The sequence below is a fragment of the Grampus griseus genome, assembly GCF_964374135.1.
Source record: "Grampus griseus genome assembly, chromosome: 12".
NCBI lineage: Eukaryota > Metazoa > Chordata > Mammalia > Artiodactyla > Delphinidae > Grampus > Grampus griseus.
Genome location: NC_139006.1, coordinates 50,099,584 through 50,122,589, shown reverse-complemented (window position 1 = coordinate 50,122,589; position 23,006 = coordinate 50,099,584). Strand labels below are relative to the sequence as shown.

The following is a 23,006-nucleotide window of genomic DNA, read 5'->3' as shown; positions in this document are numbered from 1 at the left end:
TGAAAACAGAGTTGTAAAAATATTGCCAATCATGCCATACCATTGAAAGGAAGAGTTCTTTTCTCAATGCTACGTATCCAGCCAATGAGGCATCTGCTCAATGCAAGGTTAAAGCATTCTCCTTGCAAAGAGCCAGGAATTATAGCCTCCTGCCAGCTGCTCCTAGCTTTTCGGAGAAGAGAACGCTGCTGGGATCTGAACCTAGGTTTTCCTACCAGGAGTTAACTCAGCTATCTTTGGATCTTCAGAATGAGCTGTATCTTGAATTCCAAACTCCCCGTAGCAGCTTGGAGATACTGAATCACTCCAGTTGTAGATCACAGTCTTTAGTGTGGGAGGTCCACAGCTTTCTAGGAAGAAAGCAGCTTGGGAGCAGAAGGTCACAGAGGATGACTCCTTACACAGATCCTACTTCATGTCAGCCTTCCAGAGTGCCCTCCACCAACCACTGCCTCAATTAGGGGTCTCCAGTTGGGCTCAGGGCCTTCCCAGAGGCACCGGAGAGAGGCCAAGAGCCTGCCCAGTTCAACTCCCTCAGGGGACCAGAGGCATGACTGCCGGGAAGCAAAGAGCTGAGCACACACCAGGGAAACCAAACCCAAATGAGGTTATCTGGCAAGAAAATGTCAAACTGCACCGAATCTTGGGTATTGGATACGGTACAACGCATTCCTTGACTTAAGAAAGGCAGACTAGGGCTTCCCTGGTGGCGCAGTGGTTGAGAGTCTGCCTGCCGATGCAGGGGACGTGGGTTCGTGCCCCGGTCCGGGAAGATCCCACATGCCGCGGAGCGGCTGGACCCGTGAGCCATGGCCGCTGAACCTGTGCGTCCGGAGCCTGTGCTCCGCAATGGGAGAGGCCACAACAGTGAGAGGCCTGCGTACCGCAAAAAAAAAAAAAAAAAAAAAAAAAGAAAGGCAGACTACAAATGACCCATATTGTATATAAAATTGCTTTTGAAAAATTGTAGCTGGCTGATAAAGGGATTTTGGGGGGATATATTAAGAATGGTAATGATGTTATAAACTTCTTATGGTCGTGTGATTTGGGCTTCTATAAAAATAAGAGAATCCCAAGAGACTATTTTATAATTAAATAAAAATTCAGTTCTTTTCATACAAACTGGGCCTAACCCTCTCTTCTAGAATACTCCTTGATCCATCTGCTACTACCTACAGAAGTAGACAGATTGACCTTTCTATTCTAGGATAGAATAGACCTTCTATTCTAGAAATTTTAAAAAATGACGTGAGACAAACTACATGAGAAATACCACATTCACTGTACTTCTATGAAATATTTTTGATAACTATTTTTCACTTATCCTTTTATCCACTTTAAATCAGATATCCTTGAAAATAGAGTAGCTGGAGTAGAAGAACGGCTCCTTTGCTCATAAGTATGAACGATAATGAAATGTAGCAGAATGTTCATGAAGCAGGAAAGCAGCACAGAGAATGGTATCAGATTCACTTAGAGTCCAGGGTTCGAGCTTATTGCTCAGATCACACTGAAAACTGGAACCCTGCTTTACACGTGTCCTGGCTGTAGTTTGTTATTCCTTTGACCACCCAAAGAAGGAACGCAGTAACATGTTAAAAGTGTAAAAAGCGTAATATGAAATCTAAATAAGACTTCGGCAATGGCAAGAGCGTTGCTAAGATCTCCCTCAAAAGATGGATAGTCATTGTCTAACTTGTGCGGAAATCTTTTCAAACTCTAACATTTTCAGCAGAGTCTGTTAGAAGTCTTGGTAAGTGGACAGAACTTGTTAAAATGTGCAGGAATTTTTGCATAGCCTTTGCCCATGAGTTTTCTGTTTGAGCCATGTGGTCCCTAGAATGCTGATCTGGCAACAACTAACACTGCTCGTGGGATCCCAGCTGTGGGGTTTGGTTTACAGAGGAGTCCACTTATGAACCGTTTGGGGGCTGTCTTAGTAACTAGATTCCTTGATGGAGAAATTCATGCTGAATTCCACTCACCTGGGAAATAACCTAGTGACGTTCTAGAGCAGAAGCTAATTTTCTTCATAATTGTTTTTTCCCTAACCAATCTATTATGGGCAATAAATCCAGGTAAAATATCCAACTTGAAAATATAGCTGGACTATTTGCAGATGATGATACCATACACAGAATCCTAAAGATGTTACCAGAAAACTACCAGAGCTAATCAATGAATTTGGTAAAGTAGCAGGATACAAAATTAATGCACAGAAATCTCTTGCATTCCTATACACTAATGATGAAAAATCTGAAAGAGAAAGTAAGGAAATACTTCCATTTACCATTGCAACAAAAAGAATAAAATACCTAGGAATAAACCTACCTAAGGAGACAAAAGACCTGTATGCAGAAAACTATAAGACACTGATGAAAGAAATTAAAGATGATACAAACAGACAGAGAGATATACCATGTTCTTGGATTGGAAGAATCAACATTGTGAAAATGACCATATTGCCCAAAGCAATCTACAGATTCAATACAATCCCTATCAAACCACCAATGGCATTTTTCACAGAACTAGAACAAAAAATTTCACAATTTGTATGGAAACACAAAAGACCCCGAATAGCGAAAGCAATCTTGAGAAAGAAAAACGGAGCTGGACGAATCAGGCTCCCTGACTTCAGACTATACTACAAAGCTACAGTAATCAAGACAGTGTGGTACTGGCACAAAAACAGAAATATAGATCAATGGAACAGGATAGAAAGCCCAAAGATAAACCCATGCACCTATGGTCACCTTATCTTTGATAAAGGAGGCAAGAACATACAATGGAGAAAAGACAGTCTCTTCAATAAGTGGTGCTGGGAAAACTGGATAGCTACGTGTAAAAGAATGAAATTAGAATACTCTCTAACACTGTATACAAAAAGAAACTCAAAATGGGTTAAAGACCTAAATGTAAGGCCAGACACTATAAAACTCTTAGAGGAAAACATAGGCAGAACACTCTATGACATACATCACAGCAAGATCCTTTTTGACCTACCTCCTAGGGAAATGAAAATAAAAACAAAAATGAACAAATGGGACCTAATGAAACTTAAAAGCTTTTGCACAGCAAAGGAAACTATAAACAAGATGAAAAGTCAACCCTCAGAATGGGAGAAAATATTTGCAAACGAAGCAACTGACAAAGGACTAATCTCCAAAATATATAAACAGCTCAAGCAGCTCAATATTAATAAAAACAAACAACCCAATCCAAAAATGGGCAAAAGACCTAAATAGACATTTCTCCAAAGAAGATATACAGATTGCCAATAAACACATGAAAAGATGCTCAACATCACTAATCATTAGAGAAATGCAAATCAAAAGTACAATGAGGTATCACCTCACACAGGTCAGGATGGCCATCGTCAAAAAATCTACAAACAATAAATGCTGGAGAGGGTGTGGAGAAAAAGCGAACCCTCTTGCACTGTTGGTGGGAATGTAAACTGATAGAGCCACTATGGAGAACAGTACGGAGGTTCCTCAAAAAACTAAAAATAGAACTACCAGATGACCCAGCAACCGCACTACTGGGCATATACCCTGAGAAAACCATAATTAAAAAAGAGTCATGCACCACAGTGTTCATTGCAGCTCTATTTACAATAGCCAGGACATGGAAGCAACCTAAGTGTCCATCGACAGATGAATGGATAAAGAAGATGTGGCACATATATACAATGGAATATCACTCAGCCATAAAAAGAAACGAAATTGGGTAATTTGTAATGAGGTGGATGGACCTAGAGTCTGTCATACAGAGTGAAGTAAGTCAGAAAGAGAAAAACAAATACCATATGCTAACATATATATATGGAATCTAAAAGAAAAAAAAATGGTTATGAAGAACCTAGGGGCAGGACAGGAATAAAGACGCAGACATAGAGAATGGACTTGAGGTTACAGGGGGGCATGGGTGGAGGGTAAGCTGGGACAAAGTGAGATAGTGGCATGGACATATATACACTACCAAACGTAAGGTAGATAGCTAGTGGGAAGCAGCTGCATAGCACAGGGAGATCAGCTTTGTGCTGTGTGACCATCTAGAGGGGTGGGATAGAGAGGGTGGGAGAGAGATGCAAGAGGAAGGGGATATGGGGATATATGTATACATATAGCTGATACACTTTGTTATACAGCAGAAACTAACACAACATTGTTAAGCAATTATACTCCAATAAAGATGTTAAAAAAATAAAGGGGAATAATAATAAAAATATATATATAGTCAGTTCCAGGAAAATACAATACGGTTCCAGGACCATCCATGGATACCCAAATCCACACATGCTCAAGTCCCTTATACAAAATGGTGCAGTTGGCCTTCCGTGTCTGCAGGTTCTGCATCCGTGGATTCAATCAGCCGTGTATTGAATTTGATCCAGAGGCTGACTATTCCTTAAAGCCTTTTCTTTTCTTTTCATCGTTATACATGTCTATAGCTCTTAAGTTTGCAAGATTCTTTCACATATACCAGGGGTCTCCAACCCCCGGGCCGCAGACTGCTACCGGTGTGCGGTCTGCTAGGAACCGGGTGGTACAGCAGGAGGTGAGTGGCGAGTGAGCAAGTGAAGCTTCATCTGCCGTTCCCCGTGGCTCACATTACTGCCTGAACCAAGCACCCCTGCCCCGTGGAAAAACTGTCTTCCACGAAATCGGTCCCTAGTGCCAAAAATGTTGGGGACCACTGACATATACCATCTCCCCTAAATCTTGAAATCATAATTCTTCTACTGCTAGAGGTTCACTCTGCTTGCTTTTTGGCTAGCTGCTTTTCTCTCCTTTGTATCTTTCCTTAGGAACTCTCATCTCGTACCAAGCTGCAGAGCCAAACTTCTAATTCAGAGTTTTTTCATTATTGTCTCCCTCCCTCACCACCTGTCCACAGGGAGGTTTGAAAGATTTTTTCTGTGCCATACTACCCCTTACCCTAAAGAAATGAAATACAAAGGAATAGGATTTTGTTAGGGTTGCGTTTTGGAGGGCCACAGTCCATTCTAATACCCAATTGTCATCCCGTTGACATTGCATGCTCTGATTCAATTGAGCAAACATCCATTATGGGGCATCTCCTAAGGGCCAGGGCTGTGCTGAGAGGTAGGGATACTTTGTCAGTTACAAAACTTTTTTTTGCATAAGCCGAGAAAAAAAAAGAGGACCGCTGATCCCATTCTTCAGATGAAGAAACTGAGGCTCAGTGAGCTTGTGTGTTGTAGGAGATCACACAGCTAGTAAAGGACAGAGCTGGGATCCAAACTCTGGTCTGGTTCCAAATCGCATGCTTTCCTATAAATCCATTCTGACCCATTCTACCTTTTCCTTCTCTTACGTGAGGCGTCCTTTGCATATTGTTTTAAAATTCAATTTCATATATTTGAAGCAACGGGGCACCAAGTATTGACCATCTTTCAGTTTTTTTCTTTCCACATAAAGTTCCTATTCATTCATTTGTTCAACACTTATTGAGCCCATAACAACAGCTACTACTTACACACAGCAAGCGTGCATCAGGTGCTGCGCTACGTATGTCACAGGCATCAGCTCACTCACTCCCAATAACCCTGTGCAGGGTGCTATTTTTATTCCTATCTTATAGGTACATGAACTGAGCTTTGTGGCGGGGCTGGGATTCAAACTCAGATTTGTGGATCTCAGAGCTGGAGCTCTTGAGTGCCACCTATACACCTATTTCATCCCAGGCATTATGCAAGGTGCTGAGGCTCTAATACACAGTGCAGCCCCCAAGGCACTTACAGACACAATAATTATATCATGGGGCTGTGAACGCAATGATTGACGGGGCGCATGGAACAAAGGGGAAAAACGTACGACTGCTGTCCTCTTGGATATTATGTAGTTTGAGTTTTTCAAGAGTCACCTGGAAATCCTGTTAAAGTTCCGATTATGTTTTGATAGATCTTGGGTAAGGTCTGAGGCCACCTTTCTAAAAACCTCTAGATGATGCTGCTGCTGCTGATCTGGGGGCCACACTTTGAGTTGCAAGGTCTCTCCACCTCTGAGCTCTTTTCACAATCTGCTGGGTGGTAATCTAGCCTGTGCTTAGTCAGATGGGCCACTCAGTCTATTTCAACTGGGATCATCTGAACAACTCACAGCTCAGACCTTGTTATCCAGGACAGATCAAAGCAAAATTAAGGAGGTAAATTCCATCCTTGGGGTACCCCATCATTTTCCTCTTGCTTCTCCTCTCTCTTCACATCCCTAATCTCCCAGGGGTCATGTACACATCCAGAGTTTTAGGTCTTTAGAGAAAGCTCTCTGTTTTCCAAGATGATACATACTTAATTGAATAATGAATCTGTGTAAATGGGTTACAGTGTGATAATAACAGACATTTGTTATTTCTTCTCTGCTGATCTGAATGGCTGGTTCTGAATCTTGTTACATGAGCAGCCTCAATGAAGCCACTGTTATTTTTCTCGTGTGTAGACCATTGATTCAGGTGAAGCCACCACACATACATCCAGTGTGCTAGAGAGTCAGGATGACGCTCGGACGACCTGCCAGACACTGGCAGAAGTATACAAGGAGCTAAAAGCTTAACTTTGCAAATACTAAGGATCTCCACAACACTACAGTGTACCTGGACCATCGTTCTGCCTCAAAGCGTCAGGTTCAAAGGGATTTTTAAAAAAAATGTCCTTATTGGAGTATAACTGCTTTACAATGCTGTGTTACAAAGTGACTTTTGAGATTGCCAGCACTCTCTAACAACACTCCTGGGCGAATCAGGGCCTTGCTAGCTGCACTTGCATTTTCAAACTGAGGGAAAAGAAGTGACCATCAAGGTCTGAGTATCGGGAGACTTCATTTGCGGTCGACTGTGTACTAAAAATGGATTTGTCAACCAATTTTTTTGAAACCCCATGCATCTTTCCATGGGAAATACAAAGAGGCTAGAGGTTAAGATGTTGTTATAATTCAGTACCTTTATGGGTTAAAGGGACCACTGAGGGCTACTCAGAGAATCCGACTATCATTTGTAAATCTGCCTGGTGGAAGGAACATTGGACCTGGGATAACATTCCCTGAGGTTGAGGTTTTCCCAATTGTGTGGCTTTGGGCATGCCATTTAAACTCTCGGCCCTAAGTTTTATGGTTTTCTGTAAAGTGCAGCTACTGAGTGTTGCTGCTATGCGTAAAACTTCTTTAGCAACTGTAAATTTCTAGGTAAATGGAAAATACTTATGTTTATCATTATTACTGTTAAATAACTGAATTTGAACACATATCCCTCATCAACTGGGTCTGAGTATTAATTAGATTGTCAGGAAATATCAAAATAATATCGACTCTAGGGAAACCCAATAGCTTAAACAGAATGGGAGAGAAAGCCTGAATGAAAGAGATCTTGTAGGCGTGGCCTGGATGAAAGGGACCCGAAGGAATCCTTTCAGCAGGACCCTTACTGGCCCTTCTGACACCTATTTTGCTGCCTTTTTTGGAGGGGGCTGTAGTCTGTGACCTCAGCAAACCCCACATTTTGACTATCACCTCTCTAAGGTTGGCAGCCAAGGGAAAAACAAAACTTTATCTTTTGACCCCAAGTGGAACTTTTCTTGTAGAACCCTAGCTCATAAGACTGTTGGAGGGGTTTCAGGCTTTGTAGATATCACTTCATTTCATGCAGTGCTCATGTAATAGTCTCATTTCTTTCAAGTCTTTTGGATCCTGAGAGGCTTATTTTTCTGCCTTATTGTTCCTCCCCACCCCACAAAGTCCTTCCTGTCTGCTCCTCAAGGGGACTGCCAATGCTGAGCTGTTAGCTGAGCACCTTAACGAGGACCGTGTGCTCAAGAACCAGGAGGATGCTTAGATGACCCGCCAAACACTGTTAAAGCAAACAATGAGCTGAAAAAAAAAAAAAACCAACTTTAAGACTCTGAAATTACTAAGTTTTTAGTAGGAGAAGTCTCCATGCCTCAGTTTTTCATCTAGAAAAATAATGGGATTTAAATGAGATGACTGCCAAGGCTACGTGTGGCTCTAAAAATAGAGTTGACCCTTGAACAAGGTGGGTATTAATCCGAGTATAACTTACAGTTGGCCCTCTGTATCCAAGGTTTCTCTACATCCGGGGAGTCAACCAGCCAGGGACCATGCAGTACCGTAGTATTTACTGTTGCAAAATCTCCAAGTATAAGTGGACCCATGCAGTTCAAACCCACATTGTTCAAGGGTCAACTGTACTTGGCATAATGAAGGGTCAATCCAACTTGGCATCATGAAAAGCATACAGAGAGTTAGGTACCGATTTTGTGAGACCATCTCTGCCAGAACCCACTGATGATGCCAGACCTCCAAGATGGGTGGAACACACCTGCTGTGTCTATTCCCACCAGGAGTGGGAAGGCATCCAACGGCCGTGTCTCCAGAGTCCGGCATGCAGTGACATTATGGGCCGGTCAGGGGAAGGCTTTGTTCATCATAAACCCTTCCTCAAGCACCATCTGGCATTAATGATGGTACCATAAGACAACAGTGGCAATGATTTTTACCTCTGGCCACAAATGTTGACGTTTGGCCTATCTACTTTTTCTAGCACACAACTGCAGTCTTATAAAAGGGAACGTCCTTTGTACCATGGGATGCAGGCTTTTTTGTCTTTGCCTGTATCTGGGGGCAGCACAATATAACTCAATGCTAGACTGAGTCTGTGTCTCTGCTTTACCCACGTCCTCCTTTCCCTCTAACAGGATGTGATTATATGACATCTCTATATCTCAGCCCAAGCTGATTGGTGGAGAGATGACCCAATGCCAATGACCACATGCACAGGGAAAAGTGAGCGCAGGAGGGTTTCCGAGTGGACGCTTTATAAAATGCATCCGCTCTGCTAGAAATCCCATTGCTTTCCTATTTTGGCGAGCTGCAATGGCATTCTCTGTATGTTAAGTGGAAGTTTGAATCTTACCACTGCATCTGCCTGTTACGACTTAACTCGATCATTCGATGTGCTAGTGGATTATCAAAACTATTTTCCTCATGTTTTGAACAATGTGTAGATTCTCCAGAGGAAAAAGAAAATACAGTCCTCAGTGCATTTTCTACGGTATTGTATTCTAAGAAAGCTGGATTAACAACAACCTTTCAGAGCACTGGGATATCTTGTGGGGAAAGGATAAGTTAAAGACAAGAGCCCCTCTTTACTGATGAGTTGGGGCCACAGGTGAGTTGAGCTGTTTTGGATTGCCCTTTGAGCAGAACTGGGACGAGAACCAGGTCCTCTGACAATCAGTTTAAACTGACTTATTGTTAATAATAAAAACAATAAGGACAGGGCTTCCCTGGTGGCACAGTGGTTGAGAGTCTGCCTGCCGATGCAGGGGACATGGGTTCATGCCCTGGTCTGGGAAGATCCCACATGCCGCGGAGAGACTGGGTTCGTGAGCCATGGCCGCTGAGCCTGCGCGTCTGGAGACTGTGCTCCGCAACGGGAGAGGCCACAACAGTGAGAAGCCCGCATACCGCAAAAAAACAAAAGAAAACAATAAGGACAAAGTTATGCCTAATTTGCAAAGATTTTAAGAGAAGAGCCTTGTTTGAATAGGAGGTTAATTAGAGACAACCATTTTTTTGGTCTTAACTCAGGTTTACTTTTCTTTTGAATATTTTGGTAGCTGTTGCTGCTGCTTCTTTGTTTATCATCTTTCTGGTTCTTCATATCTGGAATAATTTTAACTTACTCTTTTAATGTTTTAATCTCTAGAGCCTCTACTCATGATCATTAGTAACAAACATTTGTATCGTTTTTCAGATAGAGAAATCAAGGTGTAAAACTCTCTCAACCAAATTCATACAAAATTATTAACATAATCAAAGTCCAAGGTTAGTAACAAGGTTATTTAACATTTTAAAACAAACCCCCCAAATGTGAAAAACAAACAAAAAATGCACGTAGCTTTCAGAATCCAAAAGCAACCCTTAAAACACCACCAAGCCTCACAAGGATATGTTAAAAATCGCTTTCCTCTGGGATGGGACACAACTACCACGGGAAAATATGACTCAGATGGACCTAGGCTTGATGTTACAGCATGTAGAACACACGATTGTTCTGCCCATCCTGCATGGCTCACCTGCGTCAGATTACTCAACAAGATACACTCTGAAGGCAACAAATGACTTACAAACCCCACCCAAGGTCCAAAGTCTGGGCAAATTACCATGAATAGTATCATCACAGACACTCAGGTAAGCAGTTTGGGACAGAAAGACAACCTCATACACTCTTCCACAAGGGATAAACCTAACTCAGATTCACCATTCCTCTGGAGTTGGTGTCTGTGGTGATGCGTAAGTACAGGGCTAGACTCCCAAGGGGGGCGGGGCAAGCCACACATTCTTTTTTTTTTTAATAAATGTATTTATTTTTGGCTGCATTGGGTCTTTGTTTCTGCACGCAGGCTTTTCTCTAGTTGTGGCGAGCGGGGGCTACTCTTTGTTGCAGTGCGCAACGCTTCAGTAGTTGTGACACACGGGCTCAGTAGTTGTGGTTTGCAGGCTCTAGAGCACAGGCTCAGTAGTTGTGGCGCACAATTGCTCCACGGCATGTGGGATCTTCCCGGACCAGGGCTCGAACCCGTGTCCCCTGCATTGGCAAGTGGATTCTTAACCACTGCGCCACCAGGGAAGTCCCACACATTCTTGGACATAATTATACTCCTTGTGGTCTGTGTGGCTAATTGTGAGAGCTGTTGGTAAGCAGTACCAGGAGCCTCTCGTTCCTTTCAAATATGACGAACAATAGCCCTGCAGGACAGATGCTCCTTGTTTCTGGGTACAGTTTGATTCCAAAGCCTTAATCAGTTTCCTGCTACTTCAAAACAGCAGCCTCCAGGGCTGAGCCTCCCTCCATCAGATTGTCCATCCCCACGTTCACGAAACACTCCTTCCACCATGAAAAGACTTAGTGGTTCATGAATACAGTGAAAGCTCCCCATGCTTCAGGTGTTGCTTAGTTTGAATGTGAGTTTAGAAACATCGGTATAGATGTACCTGCACTTTGTCTACAATTTAAAAACAAACATTTGAAAAGAAAAATCGCCAGGGTAGCAGTTTAGTTTTGCTCTGAATGTAGGGGGTGGATGGAATTTGTCATAGATGAGATGCAGGATGGGGGAGAAAAGTCCAACCTGAGATTTTTTTTTTTTTTTGGCTGCACCTCGCGGCACGCAGAACTTCCTCCACCAGGGATCCAACCCGCGCCCCCTGCAGAGGAAGCACGGAGTCTAACCCCTGAACCACCAGGGAAGCCCCATCCTGAGTTTTTTTTTTTTTTTTTTTTTTGCGGTACGCGGGCCTCTCACTGCTGTGGCCTCTCCCGTTGCGGAGCACAGGCTCCGGACGCGCAGGCTCAGCGGCCATGGCTCACGGGCCTAGCCGCTCCGCGGCATGTGGGATCTTCCCGGACCGGGGCACGAACCCGTGTCCCCTGCATCGGCAGGCGGACTCTCAACCACTGCGCCACCAGGGAAGCCCCTGAGATTTTTATAGATTAAAAAATGTGATTTTTTTAAATGGAAAAGCGTATGATTCAAGACAAAACTATTGTAACATCTGTCAGAATTAGACGTTGTTTTGCAGCATTCCACTATCTTAACTTTTCTATCACCTACTAGTGTTCCGTATCTTTTCCCGTCAGATAACCAGTATCTGTCTCTCGCTAAACACTTACCCAGACCTGCCAGCTGCTCCACCTTCAAACCGAGGGTAAAGCGCGATTCCTCTCAGAGGTGTTGGTGTTTAATAGATATTAATATTTTAAGTAAAAGAAATAAAGTTCCAGCAGTGGACTTTCAGAAATTACTTGCAGACAGAGAATCATCCCCCACCCCATAAGTTTTCTATAATAAAGACTGCAACAAACGGGACCCCCCAAACTGCAGGCCAATGGCCAAAAGAGCCCTACCTGAGTACCCCATTTCCCAGTAGGAAGAAAAACTTACTTCTGCATTTCTTCATCTGCGAAAGCAGTGGTGTTGGAAAACAATGAAACAATTCCAAATATAAAACTCTTACATGTCAAGTGCTGCACCAGGACCCGGGGATGTGGCGATGACTATGCATCCATCAACATCTCCAACCAGTTTATGCGTTGGGGAGGCCCACGTGGGGGGAATTAAAGGGCAACCGCAAGGATCCACCTAACTTGTCCTGGATGGGAGGACCAGTGGGAGGTGGTGGGAAGCAACGGTTAGGAGCTTAGGAAAGACTTTCCAGAACAATGTTTCTCAAATTTAACCCACAACAATGACACCTGTGGATCTTATTAAAGGAAAGATTCTGATGGAGAATGCCTGGGGTGGAGCCTGAGCTTGGGCATTTATAAGATGCTCCACTGGTCCGGGGAGAACACTTTGAGGGGTGGGGACCTAAAAGGATTAACACCTGTGGTAAGACAAAGGCTGGAAAACGCATCCCAGGCAAGGCATCCCAGGCAGAGGAACGTGCCAAGACACTGAAGCTAGAAACACTGTTGAATATGGGAAACAACATTCAACATGCTAAGGAAAATTTCAGGCGAAATATGGTTGAATGCGAACACAGACAATAAGAGCTTTGCACAAAAATAAAAATAGATTTGTGATAGTTGCATGAAGGTGGTAAGATGAGAAGCGCTTCCCCTCACGCCCCTCCCTCATCTTCTTCAGACCCTCACTAATGAATTTGTTTCTGTAATGAATTTATTGAAACAACAACAAAACGAATGAGTTTCTCCTCCATGGGCTGCGGGGGGTGGGTAGAATTCTGCACTGGGGTTCCTTTAACAAAATGACCAGGCAGCTTCTTCCAATCTTGGATTATGTGATTGTTTGACACCAAGCTACTTAATAACTGATTACAACAATTATATAGCGATGTGCTTATGATGACAATATAAAAACGTGTTTTCAAAGGACTAATATTTTATTTTAAAAGTTAATTAAAAATACTGAAATGCGTTTTTATAACCCATTAGAAAATTTTTCCTGGGAAAAAAAATGCAGGAGGAATTGTATAGAATTCTGGCAGCAAAAAGCCTTGTGTCATTTGACTTCACAGAGCCATGAGTGGTACCCTGATAAGGAATTCATTGCTTGGTTCCCCAGGACACGTCGCTGTCCCCAGCCAGGAGGAGAACTTTAAGTTTCTGTGGCGAAGAAGGGAGAGTTGTGCTGGCCATGGACATCAAGCTGCATGTCTATGAGATATGTGCTCGATGGTTCCATAGATGGCGCCGTTAAAATGACCACCACCTTTCTTCCAGATCAGGCGTGTTGTAGGAAACCACATCATGTAGTATTTAGTCAACGGCCAACCGTGTCTGAAGCGGGTCACTAAACAAATCATACGACCACAGCACCATACACAACACAGTCATCACGAAAACCCACACATAGAATTATCTAATTTGATCCTTACAAGAATCTTGTGTGGCTTCCCTGGGGGTGCAGTGGTTGAGAATCCGCCTGCCAATGCAGGGGACACGAGTTCGATCCCTGGTCCGGGAAGATCCCACATGCGGCGGAGCAACGAAGCCTGTGCCTCACAACTACTGAGCCTGTGCTCTACAGCCCGCGAGCCACAACTACTGAGCCCACATGCCACAACTACTGAAGCCCACACGCCTAGAGCCCGTGCTCCACAACAAGAGAAGCCACCACAATGAGAAGCCCACGCACTGCAACGAAGAGCAGTCCTCGCTCGCCACAACTAGAGAAAGCCTGCGTGCAGCAATGAAGACCCAAGGCAGCCAAAAATAAATAAATAAATTTATATATAAAAAAAAGAATCTCGTGAGACAATTTCAGACCCCACAGTCTCTATTTGACAGACGAGGAACAGTTTGAGGGATGGTGATGAAGGATGTTAAGGTCTCCAAAATCACCAAGTCCCGTCAGCTGCAGAACTGGTTATAAACATCAGGCCTTCTGATGTTCTCGCTCCAACATCTCTAATTCTTCCTATGATACAACCCTATAACATCTAAAAAACAAGCAGGCAAGCATAGAGAAGGAAGGTTTTTGAACTCAAAAGGGATTAAGATCTATGGGACCTTTTAAATTACTTTTTAAAACTTAGAATTTCATAAGTGTAGTTTGGAATTCGCCATAGCTCTAAACTGTATGTCCTTTGTTCAGCTTTAGAGGAACCTAGGGATACCATGAATGTGTGGTGTTGGATTACAAATATTCTTATGTAAGTTGCAATAAATGAAGTAAAAAAGCACGAAAAAGATTTATTGGTGATTTGAGGGCCAGGAACTATTTGTCACCTAATTCATTCAAGGGCAACCCAGAATGTTTTAATAGGCTGTTGAATTAGTTCTAGTGAGTCTTTTTTAAACTTACATTTATCTTATTTTATTACATATGCTCATTATGAAACAATATTAGAAATGGTCATTTAGAATTTTCATGTGAATAAAATAGAAATACAATAGTTGCCTATCTTGAAGATATTTGATCAAAATAAACCATTCCTTCCTTGTGTTAAAAGAAACAGTTTCTTGAGGATTATTGCAACGTGATATTAAACATAAAGACCAATTTATGGTGAAAAAGTGGATCCTTTAGTTCAGGGCTTCTCAAACTTTAAGGTGTATACGAATCAGTTATGGATCTTGTTAAAGTGAAGATTCTGATTGAGAAGGTCTGGGGTGGAGCCCAAAATTCTGCATTTCAAGGCATCCCAGGAGATGCTGATGCTACAGGTCCCAGGACCTCGCTTGACTAGCAAGGCATCATTGGAATCACCTGAGATTGAACTTCAATCAACAATGTCCTGTGGACATGGTTAATGGGTTTCTCACGTTACCCCAATTGAGCTAATAATTTACCCATTAAAGTATCTACTTTATTAAAAGGTCTGTGAAAGAATAGAAAGTACCTTAAGATATCTTACAAATAAAAAATTGCTAATTTTCGAGATCTGGCTTTGCTTTTTATTTCCCTTCTTAATTAAGCAAAATGTGCAGAAAACTTCCGATAATGGTTTGAGTTTTCTCTTTAGTAGGTGAAGGCAGCTCAGATATTTTATTAACCCAGAAATAGAGTCTCGGATCAGATATTTTACAGACCAGGAAAGCTAGTCATTTTGAGATTATGAGATAAAAGTAGGATTGTGAAATTTAGCAAAAACAAAAAGAGAAAACAAAAATAAAACAAAACTTCAATCAACCACCATCAAAAAGATGGGATGGGCAGTTAAATTTGAAATTTAGATAAAAGATTAATTTTTTCAGTATGAGAATACCCCATGCAATATATGGGACATACTTATACTAAAAAAAAAAAAAATCACTGTTAAACTGAAATTCAGATTTAACTGGGCGTCCTGTGTTTTATGCAGCAACCATTGCTAAAAACATACCCTGGATTCTAACTTACATTTAGGTGTTAAGGGAGCAGATGCTGGGATGAAGAATTAACAGACCCACTGACAGTGTTGCTTAAACATTCCAGCTGCACAGAGAATTGCTTTCTGGACTTGGCAATACCACATGCAGTACTTGGCTATTACAGCTGTTGATTCATGGAAATTCCTTTTAAGAGATTTGTGCCCAAAAGACCACACTTAAAAAAAATCATGATAGAGGGCAAGCTGGAAGTGAAGCTAACAGGAGTCTCATATCAATAGCTTCCTTTCTGGGGAAGGACCAGGTGGTGCAAAGCAGGAAAGTGTTTCTTCTAGTTGGCTGTCTTTTCCACTTCTGGAGAACTGAAGATGCTCAGCGGGAAAATGGAGATCGTGGTTTCTTACACTCATGAGAAGTTCTTAATACATCACATTTTGGCAGGGTGGTTAGATTTAACATTATTTTCGAAGGAAGGAAAGTGTAAGGTGATTGCAGGCACTCTCTCCCTTCTTGCTTATCAGTTGCTGAAAGCCGACTTAACCAGCTTTTAAAGACGGTAATTTAGTCCTCTGATTTCACTTTTAAGTATGACAGCCAATAAAAAGTTTCAGATACTTTAGCAAAAAAAACAGGAATTACCTCATTTTCCAGCTGCCTTTTCTTGCTTATTTTCCCTTCTACTGACTTTAAATATCAATAGCATTCCTGCCATGATGTTTATGATTAACTCTAAGTTAGAAACAAGGTTTGTGTGTTAGCAAAATGCTTTTGAGTGCTTTGCCCCTGCTTAAGCAATTGACAGTTATGAATTCCCTATTCTGGTAAAAATATAGTCAATCCAATTAGTTCCTAATTTTAGGAACTACTTTGGAGAGAACTATGAGTGATATATGTACGGCAGACACTATATCAAACAAAATGTATTTCATAAAAAAATTTAGTGAAATGTAAATGATGATAAGGGTGGAAAGTTAATTTCACTTGGACTAGTTCCTTACCCAGTCAGCACAGGAGTTAGACAATCTGTCTTCTGTTGTCTCCCTCCTCCCCTTCCACAATTACTCCTGTCAGGAACACTAGTGGGTTAAGTTACCTTGGAAGTTAGTTGCCTACAAGCCATTACTACCAATAGCCCTAGGATGGGATTAAATACACTTACAATCTGTTTTAGTTTTCAGAAATGATTTACCTGACCTCAGGCACCTCAAAATTTACATTACTTATAATGCAATGTTTGATTTTTTTGGTCTCTAAATTGCAGGTGTACTGATTCTGGAAGGGATGAAGAGGACACAAATTATATATAACCCTTAAAATTGCTCTATTAATCTAAGTGAAACTCACTTGCAAATAGCCTGTGACATTAACAAGTCATCAAAAAGAGGAAGTTCTCTTAACTGAAGGAAATTTTATGAGAGGCAACACTTACAGTAAAAAATTAAGACAAGTTCCTATCAATGTAGTTGTCCTTTCCAATATTCCTTCTAGAATCTTAAGAGTAATCTGTCCAGCCTTGAGCAGAAGGCATATAATTTGAATTTCTGGATCATAATTGATCTGTTTTTGAATTTAGAAATTTCAAACTAAATTGTGCATGGCATACTGTCAGCCTTTAGTGATATAAGTGACTATATGTATATCTGCTTATTACCTAATGATCATTGCCTTTGTAAGTAGCAAGCAATTTACCTGAAATGTATACTTTAGAAGAGTGGTGCTATTTCCCAAAGCAGCAAGTTTCCACATCATGTTTTAAGTGTATGAAGTGACAGTCAATGAAAAACATCTAAATCTGAATAGATCCTCAAATTATGCATTAATATACTAAACCAAATAAGAATATAAACGCCCTCCTAGGGTGGAAGAAAAGGAAGTTTCTACGGCTAAAGAATTGAGGCAAGTGTGACCATGGGCTTGTTGTCAAGGGTATGTTTTCCTATTTTCTAGAGTTCTGGAAACAGTGATGTAGTTCAATGTAAGTTAGTATTGCACTGTTTGGGCTGTTTAGGTTCAGAAGTTTTACAGCTGACCACATCACTAAAATTCACATATTATTTAGAAATGTACTGCTTTTGCAAATATACTCAACAGGGGAATAAATACACAGAAAAGGGGAATGTGAAACTAAACTATCTTTGGAGATTAGTTGACCTATGTTTGGAAACAAAATTTTTCCCCTTCTCTAAAGGGGAAAAAACTGAAAAAATACCAAGGTTTTCAGTGAGCAAATTCTCATTTAAAACAGAAGTATATTGAGTTGGAATAAACCCAGGGTCTGCAAACCTTGACTGTAAATATTCAGTAAATATTTCAGGTGTTGTGGCCCATACAGTCTTCGGTGCAACTATTCTATTCCACTGCAGCAGGACAAAAGCAGCCACGGGCAACATATATGTGAGTAAGTATGACTGTAGTCCAACAAAACTATTTTGGACACTTACATTTGAATTTCACATGATTTTCCAGGGTCCACAAATGTTTTTCTTCTTTTGCTCTATTTTCAACCATTAAAAAATACAAAAACCAATCTTAATTCATAGGCTATACAAAAAGAGACATTGGGTCATAGGTGGCTGATCCCTGATCGAGTTTGCTGATCTGTTGATGGACTCATGGGTTTCAACTCAACCTAAGCTTAATGCCATTGCATGAAGTTTGTCAGTAGTCATTTCTGAAGTGCGTAGATTATTAGGTCTGTTGGAAGCAAATTTACCGATAATTCTATTCTATGAGGCTCTGGTGTAACAAACCACAATTTTGAATACTTCTCTTAAAATGTGTGGTTATAGATTTGGAGCAAAAATCTTGTGCAGTTAACAGATTTGAAATACTTTAGCCAGATTGTCCTGATTAAGGAGAATCAATTCACTTTAAACACTTAGGATGGTTGCAGGTGAACATGTAAAAGAGTTGGGTGTGTTCTTTGTGGTCTCCAGTAAGTGAATGCTGCTGAGAGCCTCCTGTGAATGGAATGTGCTGCCAGGAAGACAGTGAAGCATCTGTTGAAGGACTATTTAGTAAAGATGCTGTACTGGGCATTTACGCTTTTGCTGGATGATACGACTAACATTTAAGAACCCTCATACAAGTTAGAAATTCTTACTTTGCTTATCTGGATAAGAAGCCAACGATGTGGCTCCAATCGTTTGGGGTTGGCCTAGTTCAAAGGTTGATAATTTGAGAATAAATGAGAGCATGATATAGGTGAAGAGTTTCTCCTACTTTAAGAAGGGATGATATAATTAGAACTGAGCTTGCCTACCCAAAACCTCCAGACAAGATTACATCAAAGCTAGTCAAGAAATAGCAGGATGATAGACCAGACCCTGGAAAAGGAGTGAGGGCTCCAGATTTCTCCCCACTTTGAAGATCATTTAATTTCTGGACCTGTGCTATTTGGCACATGGGAATACTATCTACCCAACTGTGTTTAGGCCCTGATAGGTTAATAAGATCAATGGGCTGTATAAATTTAAGGTAATAAGACTGGGTGGTTCTCATCTGTTCTCAAAAACTTCAGAGCTTCTAAAGTTGAGGCTATACCCTTTCTTTGTACCTCGCCCTCTTGGGCTACTTGTAAATATCACAGAGCTAGGTTTGTACTATCCTCTCATGAACAGTTTCTGATTTATCTGAATTCGTCCCATTTTTCTAGACTATGTTTCAGCCTTTCAGTATCTTACACCTTCCCTAAAAGGAGTTGAAATTTCAGAAGTGCATTCCCAGAGAATTTTCTCAGCTACACAGAAATGAGAACGGGTCCATTTACATCATTTTGGCTTTTGGAAATTCTTATTAACATTTATTTTTGCTGGTATCCAGCAAGGAATACATCCAAATTTCCATTTTTAAATATGCTGGATATTTAAATATATTTGCGCTATTTTTAATGTAGGTAGAAGACAATAAAAGCTGTCTAACTATTAATCTGCCATTTATCCTACTCTGAAACAACTCTCCTAGCTTAATTGGTTCCTTTTGGAAAAAATACGTGTTTTTTCCATAATAATGGGTAGAGAGTGAAATTTTCATGAAGTGAATCTTGGATCCATGAGACTGTAGTTAAGTATATAACAATTATTAGTTATTCTCAGGATGCTAAATTGTTTTATGTAAAAATGTAAGCAAACAAATGAGCTACCATTTTATGGCTCTTAAGAACGGTAACAGAACTTTGGCTCCTACATATCCAGAATGTCTGTCTTGGAAAAAAATAAAAATGAATGTACTCAGGATGCTTTGCTTATAAATATTCTCCCCACCTTCTGATAATGTTCAGTACAAACACAAAAGGCCTGTGCTCTGTGCTATAGGGGCTGCAGACATTAAAGATCCCTTCTAGATAACAGAATACCAAGCAGGGTACATAGGTGTTATGAGGGGTTCAAATAAAGTTCAACAGCTGATGATATTGAATGCTTTTTATGTGATAGGCATGGTTGTTCCCCCTTAAAGAAACTGAGAATGCAGAAGAAAGCGTTTAGGCAAGAGAGTTATGATGATATAAAGAATAATGAGGAAAAGAGAGATAACTGAAGTTAATAGTAATAAAAATAAGTATTTCATAAACTGTGTATATCTATAAATAGGCTATCTTATTAGGATCATGCCTGAGGATGATTTTTTTTTAAGCAAGAAACCTTTGGTTAATAACATAAGATTCCTCGTAAAATGTTAGATGTAACCATTTCTATTTAAATAGATCCTTTAATTTACCTCTGAATGTGTAATCAGTTATTTGACTTTTTTGTATTCAAAATTTGTTTTGCAAATTCATCCTCTCTGTTTCGCATAATTGAAATAACCCAAACTACATTCTACCATTTTTTTTTTCTACATGCCTCTCACCAAGGAAATTACAAGACGTCTATCTAGTTGGCTTTGTGTTTTACAGGGCTGGAAAAGGGAGCGGCTCAAACAAGCAAACAGATCCTGATCACATATTCAAAAGTGCTTTCAAAGGAGTGGAGTAGTGGGTGTCAATAAGCTACTCCATGTAATTACTTCCTATTCTCAGGATCCACCTTTGAGTGCAGGCTTCTGACTCACCAGGCTGCTCCAAGTTAGTTTCTGCTGGGTTTCCCCACTGCCTGCTACACGTGAATCACCTCTGGAATGAAGTTTCTCCCGTATCCTTAACAACCGTGCAGAAACCAGGCACTGACAGTGAACTTCGATCTTTCCACTAAGAACCAGACCCTAGGCTGAGAGGGTGAAAAATGATGTGGCAGGTACCACCGCCAGCCAAGCTGCCAGATGACAGTCCCCGCGACCCCAGGCATTGGTCAGCAGCACTCCAGTTTCAGTGTGGTTTTCCTCACCCACCCAGGTAGTTAAACCGGCATCTTGTCTTGCAGCTTGCAGCTGCCGGCCACTGAACTCTGCCCTTGCCTCACTGGTACTCAAATTTGGCTGCACAGTGGAATCACCTGGAGATGAACACACACACACACAAACACACACCACAACACACCACAACAACAACCCCAAACCTCACTGTCATCTCAAAACAGTCTAATTATGGTTTGGGATGAGATATGGACATCAGGATTTTTCAAAGTTCCCCAGGCAGCAAAATTTGGGAACCTTTGCGTTGAAGAAGCATTGTTCTTCCCACGCAAGTGAAACTTGCCAGTTGAGCTTACCTAACGACCACTCGGTGGGCTCCCAACCCCCATATCTTGGAGATCTATTGACAGCCCCTAACCGGTATCTTAATTAATTTGGCAGCAAAAAACGCTAGCAAAGCAAGGGTCATTTCCAGAATGGAAGGTTGGCAAGGACCCCTGCCCCTGCCCCCCACCCTTGCTAAAAACTAAGCTAAATTTAGTGCTTAAGCGAAGCATCTCAAACGTTGCTATTCTTTCGGTTACCTTCTGATCTCTGTTCTGTTTCATTCCACAGTGTATTGTTCGGCAAAGTTGGAAGGCTCGGGTCCTTCAGATCGGAAGCAGGTGCTGCGTCAAACCTCAGTCGAGAGGGGACTGCACTCTTCACCTCGCTGGGACCGACCCGCCGCGTCGCAGTGCGGCCCCCAGGGCAGATACTATGCTAATCAAGAAAGTTCTTCCGTCTCCTCGCGGGCGGGCGGGTGCAGGTTTGAACACTTAACCCTTGATTTTACGTGACTGCACTACAGTGCGTTTAGTAACCTCCTCTTGCCTAGCGGGTCTGGACCACATTCCATGTTTTTGGAAAAGAAGAGGATGTGCGCAAGAGATGGAGAAACCCGCAGGGAGGGTACAGCAGTGTTGGCTGGTGCCCGGGCGAAGGGACGGCTAATGTTTGGAATATTAATTACTCTACGCGCTACTGACCCAGCGAGGACTAGCAGAAGGGGTCTGGGGGTTAAGACAAAGGCTCCTCCTGAGCTGCAGCGCCCCTGCCTCCGAGGTTACAGCTCTGCCCTCTGCACTGGGCGGCCCTTGGCACGGGACTGGCAAAGTGACTCAAGGGGTGACCTAGTCCACTGGCCCTTTCGGGGTCTCAAAGTCTGCATGACCGAGCGCTCCGGGTTCAGAAGGGAGGGTCTTTCTGTGCCCACCCCTCCTGCCCGCCCTTTGTGGGATTTGTGGTCACTGCCCAGTCCTTTGAAGGGTGGACTGAAGAATTTCTTACTTAAACAGAATGGGGAGTCGCTGAGTTGCTCCCGCCCTGAGCGCAGGGTGCTCCTTGCAGAAAACCACTTGCGATCAGAATAATAACCCGCTCTCTTTCCCACCCATCCGGCTCCCGCGTCCCGGGCGCCGGGAGCACAGGCGGGAACCGGAGTCGGAATGGAGAGGTGGGGCTGCTTTTCGCTGGAGAAGTCCCGGGGGAGGCAGCTGGGCTAGGGGAGGGCGGTCCAAGGTTTGATCCCCAGCCGGCTGTCGCCCGTGCGCTGCACTTCCTGGTCTGCCCCGAAGCGCACAGCCCCTGCCAGCGCCCCTAGTTCTCAGTCCCCGCGCCCCAACTCCGTCGCCTTGAGGTCCGCGCGCTACGGGCGCGCACTCGCAAGACCCCCTCCTTCTCCAGCGCCAAGAGTCCTGGCCAGCCCGGCTCTCAACCCCTGAGCCGGTCCACTTTGCCTCTGCCAGCGTGGCAGCCCTGATTCCCTCCCCTTTCCCGGGGTGCGCAGCTCTGGGGCCCCGAAGGAGGGATGTGGCCCGCAGGAGCGCAGCGGATGCACACGCAGGGGCCCCGGCGCCAACCCCTGCACAACTTCTTGCTGGGCTTGGAGACCCCCGGTCCCGCCGGCTGAGCGACTGGCGGACTGCAGCCCCCAGGCGGCGGAAGGAGGCGCGGCCAGCGTCTGACCTGGGAGGGACTGCGCCAGGCCTGGGGGTGTCCGGGTGCGCCAGGGCGGTACCGCTTTAAATGCACTTGACTCACCTGCTCCGGCGCCGTCGCCTCCTTCCTCTACTGACAGCTGGGGGCTTTGTTTTCTCCACCCACCCGGCCGGTCGCGCTCCGCCCCCTCCGCCACACGTGACTCGCCGTCTGCCACCGCCGCCGCCCGGCGGGGCCACCCGTGACAGCCCGGCTAGGGCCACCCCTTCCCGGGGGGTGCGGGGTGCAGGTGGGGACCGCCGCCGCCGACAGGCCTGGCCAGGTCGGAGGCGACCCGCCGGCGGGTCAGTCCCTAACGCTGGTTA

The 23,006-nt window shown here is 43.0% G+C and overlaps 1 protein-coding gene across 1 annotated transcript in view; it reads right to left on the bottom strand.

Annotated features, from left to right (window-relative positions):
- Positions 1-22,790, bottom strand: part of MAPRE2 (microtubule associated protein RP/EB family member 2) — a 164,298-nt gene extending 141,508 nt beyond the window's left edge. The window contains exon 1 of the mRNA XM_082667109.1: positions 22,744-22,790. The gene's annotated coding sequence lies outside the window, so the exon portion shown is untranslated. The remainder of the gene's footprint in view (positions 1-22,743) is intronic.
- Positions 22,791-23,006: the final 216 nt, after the last annotated feature.